Source organism: Cavia porcellus, unplaced genomic scaffold (genome assembly GCF_034190915.1).
Source record: "Cavia porcellus strain 051 isolate PalLab524CR breed Dunkin Hartley unplaced genomic scaffold, mCavPor4.1 scaffold_8, whole genome shotgun sequence".
Taxonomy (NCBI): Eukaryota; Metazoa; Chordata; class Mammalia; order Rodentia; family Caviidae; genus Cavia; species Cavia porcellus.
In genome coordinates this window covers 5,532,540-5,545,339 of record NW_026947491.1, presented here as the reverse complement: position 1 = coordinate 5,545,339, position 12,800 = coordinate 5,532,540, and the positions used below count along the sequence as shown (strand labels likewise).

Sequence of the window (12,800 nt, the reverse complement as noted above, 5' to 3'; positions counted from 1 at the left end):
GGCATTATAAATATAAACTTCCCAGACTTTGATGAGGACCATGAAAGGCTCTCTATACATATGTAGTTAAAAATATCTTTTGTAGCAATGTTTCATGCAAGAGACCTGCATTAGTCAGTATTCTGTCCTATAGCAAAATAGCCAAGACAATTCACTTATGAAGAGAGGTTTTATTTCACCTCATAGTGTTGGAGGCTGAAGTCTAGTACAAGGCACAGTCATTGCATTGGGCCTCTGGTAGACATCCTGGATGGCAATGGTGGCGAGGCTGTGGCTGAGTGAAGCTGCTTCTATCATCAGCCAGGAAGCAAAAAGGAAAAAGAATAGACCAAGATCCCACAGTCACTTTCAAGGCCATGTCCCCAAAAGACAGTGCTCCCTTAAGCCACACCTCCTGAAGATTCCACCCCCTCCCCAAATCACTGTGCTGGAGACCAAGCCCCTAGGGCACAGACCTCAGGATAATATTTATCCAAACCATAGTAAGCTATTTGGGCATATCTAAATTCTAACTGATGCAAAAAAAGAAAATTTGTATAATGTTATTGAAATTTTTTGTGGCTATAAACTTGAACATCAATCTAACTTCTATTGGGTGTCCCTATTCATTTAGTTTCTGGCTGCTTCAGGACCTGTTTTGTACACTAGACAGCTGTATAAAACTGGAACATAAATAATACTCTCAACCATAATTTTATGGGATAAAGGAAACAAACATATCTAAGATCTGTTCATGCTAAAAGTTATTTGTCTCCTACCTAAGTTATGAAGCTTTATAAAACCCTTTTCATCAAATTAGCACTGCAAAGTTTGCCCTTTGCAACAAGTGAGCTTTTTTTTCTAGCAGGAAGAGCCATTTTCTGTATCAGCAGGACAGTGAAAAGGATGAGGAAATCAGCTCACCTGAACAAAGCCATGCAGTTGAGGGAAATACTAATGGAATTTAAGGTTTTGTAACTGGGGAGACAAAACCTTGTAGCATCCACTTGGAAATCACAGACATAGACCCATCAGTCTGCCTACGAGATTGATGCAGAATAATGTCCCAAATAATCAGTCACAAAGTCCAAATGAAAACAAGCAAAACAGGAAAGGCCTCACCAAATGGACAGAGCTGAAGATGTCCTCATCACTATAACCAAAGGTTACAAAGCGTACATCACAGCTGCATTTCTGTGATGCAGGACTATCTTATGATACCTTATGACAGTACTGATCCTCAGTACTATCTGTACTAGTGTTTAGTGGATCTTGAAAGTCTTCAGTAAAATTGTCATCCACAAATCATGATGGGGAGAAGTAGGGTTATATATTCCATCTTGTCTAAAAGGAGCTCAGCAGTAAGATGAGCCTCCTGAGAAGCCTGAGAAGAACAGGACAACTCCCAGCTCTGTTTGTTCTGTTGCCAAAAATGTCATACATGGGACGGTACAGACTGAGCAAAGCAAACGTGTGGCCATGCGTGCCTGCTAGCATGTTCCTGCCAGCATGAGACTTATTGAGGCAAGCTTTATTTTCTAGCTGGAGCTGCATGCACATACACACACGCGCACACATGTACACACATACACACACACACACACACACACACACCACTTATAATAACTTTGTTTTCTTCTAAGATACATTGTCTCCCCCAGAATCCAACAGTGAACTGTGATTACCACAGGCTACGAACCTACGTGGTAATTGCTTTGCTTCTTATAATTTCTTTTATAAAATAAACTTCTAAAACCATACCATCAAGTGGCTCAGTTATTTTACTAAATACTTCGAGATCCATCACTTAATTTCTGATGAAATTAAGTAGTGCACCCATTTATATCGTAATGCAGCTCCTTAAACATCATGAACAGCTTAAATTACTTCATGTATTTAGAGACATTGCTTTTAAATCATTGTGCATTTTCTTAAAAGCAGGCTTCTGTATAATTTTGAAAAACAAGATAGGGCTGTGTTTACTTTTTGTACACATTTCAATTAGATTCTCAGTGCTATTTCTCAAAGACCTGCCATTCAGTAGAGCTCTCAAATCCATGCAGTTCCCTTTGGGGAATGCTTTATTCACACTATCTTTTGCATCTAGTTACAAAAGACAGCCTCATATTTCTTTAGCAATCATCATACTGTGCAAAAAGTACATGGATGATGGTATGAATTTACCAGGTTACTTTCAAGCTCAAATAGAAAATTGCAATTTCCACTAAATCTTAATAAAAACTAAAAGAGCAATTGTTCCAAAAAATAACAAAAGTAATGACATTTAGCTATAACAGCATTTTGGCATTTATTACTCCCCTCGGGTTTATCACATGACCTGTCATAAAAGGAAAGAATGCACCTGAAAGAAGTGGAACAAAAAAGAAAAAAAAACCCAGAAGACTTTAATTCAGAGAGAACAATACATACCACCCAAACCCCACATCTTCACAGTTCTGCCTGCGACAGGAACAGAATGTTTGTAACACTTGTGCCCGATCCCAGGCCAGACCTACGAAAAGTCTCCCACCCCACCCTAACGCCATCTTGCAATTATCAGGTTGCTCTCTAAAAGTCGTTGGATTTCAGGCCTCCTATTAGAATCTCTGAGGAACAAGTGACTTAGTCGCCTGTGTGTGCATCACTGGGCATAAATAACTTACTTTTTTATTTTTCTTTTTTAATTTTATTTTTATGAGTGCATGTATATGACTGTGGCATTAATCGTGGGACATTTGTGCATGTACGTGACATTTCTTAATTCCTTTTACTTCTCTTTGATGATGCAGTTGGTCCTAAATTGTAGCTTAAGGATGTGTTAGGAATTTGGAAGAGTTCTTGTCTTTGTTCGTTTGTTTCTTTGTTTGAAATAAAATATTAAAGATTGTTGCGTAAAGACTGTCTGAAGATACCAGGCCTCCTAGCAATTGTTTGACAGCAGGCTCTCTTACATATATATCCAGGATCATTCATTCCATTGGGCTTACAAAATAGCTCTCACTATCCAAAGATCCAAGAGCCCAATTAGCATAGCCCTGGGAGTGGGAAAGCCACCTCCTGCCTCTTTCTTCACCCCATCCTCTTCACCCCAACATCTTCACCCCATCAACCCCACACCAGAAGCTACCAGCTAGCTACCTGTGTTTCACTGTAGCATTTGGGAGATTTACAGACTCCCTAAGGATGGTATACCCATGTGTTTTTATCTTCATCCCCACTGGTTCGCATTTGTTACGCTTTTTTTTTCATGGCATCTGCCCACCCCTTTAAATTCCCTCATTACCCTTGATCAATGCTGTCCAGCGATGCTTCCCTTTATTTTCCTGACATCGCAGGTCCTCACTAGACCCCGTGGAGCTCTGGGCTGCACACGTCTCCCCCAGTGCGAGGTGCAGTTTGTAAACACCATCTCTTCCTGTCTCTCCTTTGCCTGAAGCTGCATGTAACAGATTAAATTCCTGTAATCTCTTCTCCCGTGACATTCCTCTAATCCTTTTACCTTTCTACTTTGCCTCTGCAATGGTCCTTTTTACCATTTCCAACTTTCTTTGCTTTGTGTGGGAAATGATAGCAGGGGCAGCACTCGGATGAGGTGTGGCCCTAGAGAGGAATTCAGCAACCCGGGAACAAACGCAGAGTCTCCTCTGACACGCCGACACTCAGTGTGACCTTGGGGGCATGCAGGTACATGCTAAGAAAGAATTCCCACTTATGGAAGAGTCTCAGAGAGCAAACGGCAGATGCAGTTGGAAGAAAATCTGGTGGGCACTTCCTCCAGCCATAATTATTTATCCACAATATTTAATTTTCATTTTTGATATGACCTTACCATTGATTTTTTCATACTGCAATTCGCTCATTTATTTAGCCTGATAATTAATGTTCAACTTGGTGCCAGGGTGTCAGGAATCGAAGCAAAGGTACCTCCACTAAACGGGGAGTTACTTTACCACCTTTTCCCTTTCTGACTTCCCTTCCTGACTTCATCAGACTCAGCCAGGGAAATAGAAAGATACAGAGAACCTCGGAAAGGTCAGCCTGCTTCACTCTCCATAAAAAAATAAAGGAAGAAAAATGGGAGCGATAGGAAACCATGCTGGCTCCCTGATAATCCAAGGTTGTTACACAAAGCCTTCCTATCTGCCTCTAATCACTTCCCCCCACATGGCCTCCCTTTCCCGGGGATCAGAGGAGGGCGAATTGGTTCATATATTTGAAACGCTTGGTCTCCTTGTTGGAAAGAGACCATATAAATCCTCTGGGTTGTCACTTTCTATTCTTCCCATGCCTTTGACCTTAGCTCACTGAAAGTAATTTATACCTGGTTGTAAGGGCAGTGAAAACGGCTCCATCTACTCCCTAGAAAAGAGGCCTGGGGCGGCAGCCACGAGGGGCTGAAGGTAGAGGTCAGGTCCCTGCCTGGCCTTCAGAGAAGCCTGCTGTCTTGACAGGAAGAGAAGGATGGGAAGATCTGCCACGCCTCAGCACATCATCTACCTAGAGCACGGCTCCCTTCCTCTTGGAGTGTAGGGAACTGTACTGAATTCACTCAGCAGCGAGGTATCAACTTGCAGTAAGTATGGTGCTCTTCACTTTACTGAAACAAAGTGCCTGAGTCAGGCCACTTATAAAGAAAAGCAGTAGGTGGAGCTCTTTCCCAAAAAAAGAGCTTCTGAGTGACATCTAGGGATGACCTCCACTGGCGGAGTCCTGAGGTACACAAAGCAGTTCATGGAAAAGGGCAAGATGCACACACATGCAAGGTATGACCAAAAAATGGAGTGTGCTTCATTTTCAAAATTAGTTACAGTGAAAGACACAGCACCACAAGTCCCCACAAAAATCCTCTCCTCACTCCGAGCATACTCCCTCCACTTGCTGCAGCAGCTCCAGAGTCCTCTTAGCTGGCTGTCCTGGCCACCTCCGTGTCCCAAAGAGATTCAGAAACATACATTTCTCCTTCGAAGTCCTTTTGGCTTTCAGGAAGCAGGAAGTAGCATAGTGCCAGATCCCATGGCTAAGGCTGGCAGTTTTTATTACACCTCCTAAAGACACCCAGAGAGAGGACTTTCAGAGCTGCTGCAGAAAGTGGCAAGAACCACTGGCTGAGTGTGTTTGAAGTGAGGGGAAGAATTTCGAAGGGACTCTGTGGCATTGTACCTTTTCCAACTTTTAAAAATGCAGTCAGTCATTCACCCCCTTTTTCAAATCACCCTTGTGTCTCTACACCCTCTGGTCTCACACTGTCCTTTCACAGGCTGCCACTGCAGGCTTAATCAAGCAGACACCACAGCCTCCCCTCCGCCCACCCCGGCAGGTTGTTTCCACCTTGTTCACACCTGATGGTGGGGATTCAGCAGGACTAGGGACTCTCCAATCACTGCTGAGCACCTCAGTGGCGCCCTAACTGTCAGACTCCCACACAGGGGACTCAGTTCTAACTTCCCACAGAGTCAGGACATCGATAACCACCATCTGCCCCCACTGCAAACTGCACATTCCAAGACAGCCACAGTGCGGCTCTTGCGTCATGTCGTGTCTAATATGGGAGCAGAATCCCAGCAAAAAATCTTTCAGTGAAACACACAGCAGATCAAATTATCTAATGTGAGACTAGAGCTACTGAAAAATAAAGGCTAAAAAGGCCTGCGAGTACACTAGTGTACTGAAAGGGTAAAGGAGAGGATAATGTGCCAAGATATACATCACTGTAGCTGAGGAGGGAAACTGTAAATTCTGCTGGACGAGTACTTCCAGATTCTTCCCAACAGCAGGGCATGGCCGCAGGTACTCACCCGCTATCGGTGAACAGAAACTCCAGGTGGGTCATGAACACTTCCCAGCAGGAGATGCCGCAGCGCTGAGCCAGGAAGAGCACAAGGCTATACACGGTCTCCTCTAGCGTTCTTCGGGACAGCCGGCAGGCACAGGGGAGGGAAGCAAAGAAACACAGGACTTGGTGGGCAGAGGACACTGGAGGGTGCAGATTTAAGACGCCTCGCAGGAAGTGGGTTTCAGAGCTCGTTCCCCACTGCAGCGAGAGCCGTTCACCTGCATCTGGTCCACACCGGAGGCTCCCAACCGACCTTCCCCCAGGGCCTGCTCACTAAGCTCTGTCCCCAGGCCTGTCTGGAGCTGTGCTGGGCTGCACCCTGTGACAAGGTCTCACTAAGCCATTGAGTTCTACAGGCTGGGCTCTAACTCGAGACACTCCTGCCTCAGCACTCCTGCCTTTGGCATCTGCACCCCCACACCCAGCTGTGTGGATGCGTTTACCCCTTGACACAGCTAGGAAGGAACCAGAGTGTCACACACTCTTCAACGCTGCCTGCTTGGCCACTGAGACGGTGTCATCCAAGAGGTGCAGACAGTGAAAGACAGGCACGCAAAGGAAAGAACCTGGCTGTTAAAAATGGCAACAAAGAGCAAGGAAACCAAGGCAGCTGCAGGACACAGTGTGAGGGAAGCAGCAGAGAGGACAGCGTAGGTTACACAGTTCGTCTACCTGAGACACAGAAATCCAGATCAGAATTGGCCAAACTGCCAACCTGCGGAACACTGCGGCATTTTAAACAAGCCATCCAAAGACCACAGTGTGGTTTTGTACGCAACAGAATGTAGAGGAGAGTCTATTATGTATTTCTCAAAAGCATGTATTTGTCCTCTAGGACATGCTTCAAACAGCATATGCTAGCTAGACACTTTAAAGGAAAACAGGCCCAGCAAAATGTAACCAAGGATCTCAGACACCACTCCCTGAACGCCTTCATTCTGCACAAAGACCTCTCAGAAGGTGCGGGAACTCGGCATGAGGCTCAAGAGCCAACCAAAGAGAAGTGCTCGGGCTGAGAATCAGCACCTGGCTGCGTGGCCAGCCCAGCTCCTCAAAGCTCTGAGAGCCTCCAAAAGAGTTGCTGCAGCGTTGCCGGTAGCTGTTCTTGTAATCCACGAATGAGCCCCCAAACTTGAGTTCAAAAAATGAGGGAAAAACGTATTTTAAAAAGGCAGCGCTGATTCATCCTGGGCCCAGCGACACAGTGCAATTGGAGACTGTAAAAGCTGTGTGTCTTGTTCCTCTATATTTGCCACCTTTAAGTATATATCACTATAAAGTAAGAGGGTCGTGGGCGTGGATCAGGATATGGCTAATGGGGAAGATCCTGTTTTCCTCAGCAGAGAACAGAAGAGTCTAGCAGCAATTAACAACCCTTGTTACCTTATTTTAGCACCACATCTGTTATTTGTAGTGGGCCGCAATGGTTAACATATCAATTAGGTCACCCAGAGGGAGAAGGGAGAAGAAAAACTTATACAGAACAGTTAGAGTCACATTACAGGTGTTTTGGTATAATACAAAGATAATGAAGCTCTTTTTTCTAGTGTACAACAGCTGCCAAACCAGGCACTGAGTGGCTATACAACCAGGAACCTCCAGGAGAAGAGGGTGAGTGACAGGGACTGCGTGTCCCTGCACATCTCTGCTCACCCCTGCATGGTCCTGGGATCTCCCCACACCCTGCATGGTCCTGGGTAGGCATCTCTAGTGGGAAACAAGGCCAAGCCAGTATGAAATTATCAGCTATCCCAACAACTCAGCTTCTTTCTCAAGGATGTAAATGAAGATGGGTGACACACCCTTCTTGTCATCAGGCTCACTGTTAGTTTAAAGCACCATGGACGGAGCAGAGTCACTCTCTGTGGACAGCGATTCCACTTCAGTCCCAAGGCCGGGCACAGTGCTGCCCTGAGGGGCAGGAAGAGGGCATTGAGGAGGTGTGACGCTCTGACTCAGGACAGCGCCTGCTCAAAGACGCAAGCTACCAGCTACAGAACTTGGGCCACTGACTGCATATCCCTGAGCACCTACTCTCCCAGCTAAAAACAGGGAAACCACATTCCATCTCAACATCATCGAGGAGGACGAGTGACAGATAAAGTCTCTGGAGTATGCCTGAGGCCTTGACCCTGCTAAGCATTCAGAGACTTGTGATGTAAGAAACACAACATCCCAGGTTGCAAACCAGCACCAACGAAGGTGGGCGCGCAGCCTCCCCTTCTGACAGGGGCACTTCTCACTGATCAAAACTAGACAGCAAACATACACTAAGGTTTCAAAGCCAAGGCAACACCTGCTCAGAAAGCATCAAAATGCACCATCCTCCCACAGGGGCTGCACCTCCCTTGAAGGGAGGAGGCCCATAGGAGAAGCACAGCCACTCCTGGCCTCTGACAGAGGTGACAAGAGTAGTGGCCTCTCTTCCTCTTCCTTACAGAAGCCCAGGGCAGGCAAAGGCACCTGCAGAGACCACGTCTGGTCCTAGCATATTATGTTAATGGGATCTAATTTATACACAACTCAAGACATTAAACTGCCAGCACTCAAACTCGAGATCCTCCTGCCTCAGCCTTCCCAGAAGCTGAGATTACAGGCGTTCACCACCATGCCTAATTGACATGTACTTGGGAGAGTGAGATTTTCAGCAATCTGACTTTTAAAAGTCCATCAGTAATCATGTCACCTGTCTCTGACCCTCTCCTACTTCCTCTACCATGTCGTCATCCTGGCACAGGGGAATCAAAGGCTTGGGGAACTTTACAACCAGCAGTCTCAGCACTTGCTGAGTCGCAAGCATCTACTGCTGTTTGGAAAGACATATGCATCTCTTCTATGGCCAGGAGGAGGGGCCAAGCTCTGGACAGCTGCAGCACTCATGGGTCATCAGAGGACTAAGACGAGCATTCTGACAGCTCCGTCTGTGCGCATCTCGGACCCAGCCCCTCGAGACACAAAGGTGCCCTTACTCTGCCAGCCCAAGGATGGTCTCCCTCTTGTACTGGTCATCAGTGGTGAAGCGCTGCACGTCCACGCCCTTCCCCAGGCCCTGCAGGAGCTGTGCCTGTGTTAAGTCCAGAAGCTGCTCATTGTAGTGGTGCAGCTGCGCGGTGAGTGGGGCCAGGGCCTCCGGCCAGGCTTTGAGTCCACAGTGAGTCACGTGCCTGGTGACCATCCCGATCACCTCTTTGGGGTCAGCCTGCGGAAGGAATGGATGACCCATTGGACATGTATTATGGCAAGATGAGCATGGGAGGTCAGAGAGGGTAGTGCCCACCCACACCCACTGGCCCTTCAGCTGTGGTCACCTAACCAAGGCGCACCTTGCCTGAAGCCAGCACAGATAGCAGGCACAGCGGGCTGCGAAGACAGGATGTGGATCTGGGACGCATTCAGTGCCTCTGCTCTGTGCCTCACCTGGAAAACCTCTCCCACTTTTAAAGCAAGACCTCTGGCTCTTTCGGTCCTGAACTAGCATGCACCTGTACTACAGAAAACCCCAGAATCTACCCTGGTTCTCGGAAACACACCACTAACTCAGGCAAGCAGTCAGCATCTCTAGGGGTAGCAAGCCTAACACACCAGACCCACACAAGAGACTGACCAGGGTCCGGTCTGTGTTGCCACCTACACCTGAGAGTCTCCCTTGCTCCTCTTAAGGAAACAGCTGCAAGCGTGGGTAAAAACCATTTAAAGAAATCTTTAAATGCAGCAGCAGGTGGACTGAGCAAGTCAACCTTATTCTATTTAATTTTTCCCTACCCCTATGCAGATACTAAGTCCTATTCCTAAAAATCACAAGGAAACATCTTCAGTCAAAACACCTGTACCTGAATAACATACATAATAAGCTAGACAGCCACCTTTCATCCATTTAGAAAATTTTCTGTGTGCACATATTACGTACCAAGGGAGGCACTACCATCATACATGCCCTGCCCCCCAGAAACTCAGTCTATTCGGAGGACACTGAGCTATTGATTGTATACAGTGTGACACAGTAAGCACAGGGTGCTAGGGAACTACAAGAATGGGACTTGGGCAAGTGTCAGGAAGTCTCCTTAGAAGAGTTTATATCTTAGCTAAGTCCTCAGGTACCAGTAGCAGAAAGGCCAGTGCTACGGTCTAGATCTAAAAAGTCCCCCACAAAATCTCCTGTGTTCAAACGAGACTGAACCCTATGGGGAACCTAGAAGGTATGGATCACAGTGCTGTGCTCATTGTGAATCCGTCACGGATGAGTCCCGGGCTGAACGTGCTGCAGGGTCTGGTTGGAGGTGGTCACTGGGGTGTGACCTGGAAGGGTATGCCCCCAGCTCCTCCCTTCTCTCTGCTTCTTGTCTGCCATGGATCAAACAGCCCTTCTCTGCCACACTGTTGTACCGTGCCCCTTCAGCCTCAGATCTAGCTAGCCAGGGACTGAGCCCACAGAAACCATGAGGCAAATCAATCTAGCCTCCTTTGAGTTACAGGTGTCAGGAATTTTTGCCTGAGTGATGAAAAAGTGACAAATACAGTTCGAAAAACAGGAAGACAACTTCTATCAAAGGGTAGAGCATGTGCTAAGTCCTATATGGCTACAGCCAAAGGGAAAAATGGAGTAGACAAACCAAATCTAACTGTAACTGGAGAGTACTTAGGAACCAGCTGCATAGACACTACTTCTGGCAATGGATTTGGATACAAGGGGTTCCCATGCCTCAGTTCTCAGTGTGGCTATGGCTGCCTTTTAACTTAGTCTCCTTCTATCTGCTGGCTGGACCTCTCATGGGACCACTCTGAATTTCCACCATGGGCACAGTGACTTCTGCAGCTCCCTGGTCTAAGGACAGCACTCAGAAGCCAGCTTGCTTGTTGACACCAGCTCTGCAGGCTGGGCTGATGTGCACTGTATCTCCACACTCATCACCAGCCTCAACAGCACAATACCTCACTTGACATTCTCTCTGCATTCTGATGTAACTTGTGATACAAACTCTGTTGCAGTCAGTATTTACAGAGGAACAGATTTACTACAGGATGCATAATGCATAGGATTATTTTATAATTTTCACCCAAAGAGTCAAATGCAGAAGAGTGAAAGAAATCTGTCTACACGCTAGAGACCCAAAGAATACAGCTGAGGGCCTGGATCCTATGGCAATGTCCTGCACAAGTCCAGATGAAAACATAGAGCCCATAACAATGTCTCCCACAAGTCCAACTGGAGGCCTAGAGCCCACAACAAAGTCTCATCCAAGTCTGTATGAAAGATCAGCAGTAGGAAAGCCCAAAGTTCAGTGGTGGAAGCTAGAAAGTCTGCATCAGCAGGACAAAGGATCTGAGGCAGCAGGCTGAGGGATCGGCATAGGAGTAAGGAAGCAATGCATGTGGTAAAGACCAGACCTCCCTTAAAAAACCATAGCCATCCCCAGTGACAGCAAGAACCCAAGCTCCTCCAATAATGATAGCAGCTGAGTTCACAGCAGGAAAGCCAGCAAGACAAGCTTCTCCAGAAGATCAAACAGTGCGCCATCTCCACTCCAGTTCTCTTTTTAGCTGTTGGCAACCATCCTCAGTTGGATCTTCCACACCCAGCACCACACTCAGTTCCGTGTTTCAAGTTGACCATTAGTTAAACCTCCACAAACCTCCAGGCCAGGTGGAGAGGAGTCCTACCAACTGGCAGCACAGAAGAATGTGCATAATTGCCACTGCCAACACCTACCAAGGGTCTTATGTGCCCTGCAGAAAGTTTCTGGTCCCTGCAGAGCAACTTTCATATTCCCATGTGGCAGAAAGAATGCACAAAGAGACACTCTCTTCTTTGCATTGAAGAAGTAACACTGGAAATCAGCACAGTGTGCCCAGCTTAACAGCTAGGCATGGCTCCTATCACCACCATAAACTCAATCCTTGTGGATCCCTCCAGGTGTGGAAAGAAGGAAGGTCTATGCCTCTCACCTATTGCCTCTACTAGATATTTACTGCTTTTCTCAAAATGCTCCACCTCCCGGCCACCCAGCACTCATTTCCTGTCTCTCATGTACCTCCGCAGGTGCAGCATCCTTGAGTTTCCACAGCATTTGCTCTCACTGGACCTCGGAGTTGCCCAGTGACTGCAGAGGGGACAGAGGCTGGAGACAGGGAGGGGCCAGCTGCCTTTGCCCACCGTCCTATCTGCTCCACACACCTAGGTTCCCATTTAGAGCGCACACACCCCTTTCCTCCACAAGTTCCATGGCGAGACTTGTCAAAGGAAAGCCTTTGGCTCTTAGCAAGACTGCAAAGGGCTTTCTGGGTAAGTTTCAAAATTGTTTGTGGTTCAGTATCAGAGTGATACTGTAAAATATCACAGACTATAAAAAATATAAGCATAAAAAAACACCAAAAACTTAAAAATGTAAGGTGGGATGAACTGACTTATTCTATGTTATTATGGTTGATACACTGTATCAATTTCAGAGAGTTAGAAGTTTAACTGACTCAGCAAGGAGCCAGAATCCTTACTTTGTAAATATTCTCATCCTGTACAAGAGGAGGGCACAGAGACTTTGTGAGTGGTACACCTGCCCTGGAGGGAGGGCGTGGCTGGTATACAATGTAAGGGAGGAAAAGAGGCTTGTTCTTCTCTCCTTTTTGCTCTGGCTGCTGCCTTGAAGTGTTGCCTTAGTGCCACACCACCTTGCCTTGCAGCCAGCTGATTATGGACTGAAACCTCCAAAAACTGTAAGCTAAATAAACCTTCCCTTCCTTAATTTTGGGTGTTGGGTATTTTGTCCCAGCAATAAGAGAAAAGTAACCAAGATACTATTTTCCTCCCAAATGTGGCAATTCAGTTCTTCAGGAGGGTAATTGAAATACAATTTCTCTAACGAATATGGGAAGAGTCACAGGCACAGCAAGTGTGAGAAGCTCTACTTCTCAGTGCAGATGGACGGCAATGGTGCCCCGAGGGCTGTGGGCTGCACCTGGTTAGGAAGAGCTCGAACCCACCCGCCTCGGGAAT

At 46.7% G+C, this 12,800-nt stretch overlaps 1 pseudogene; it reads right to left on the bottom strand.

Moving 5' to 3' along the window:
- Positions 1–12,800, bottom strand: part of LOC106025319 (NBAS subunit of NRZ tethering complex-like) — a 152,788-nt pseudogene that overhangs the window by 29,247 nt on the left and 110,741 nt on the right.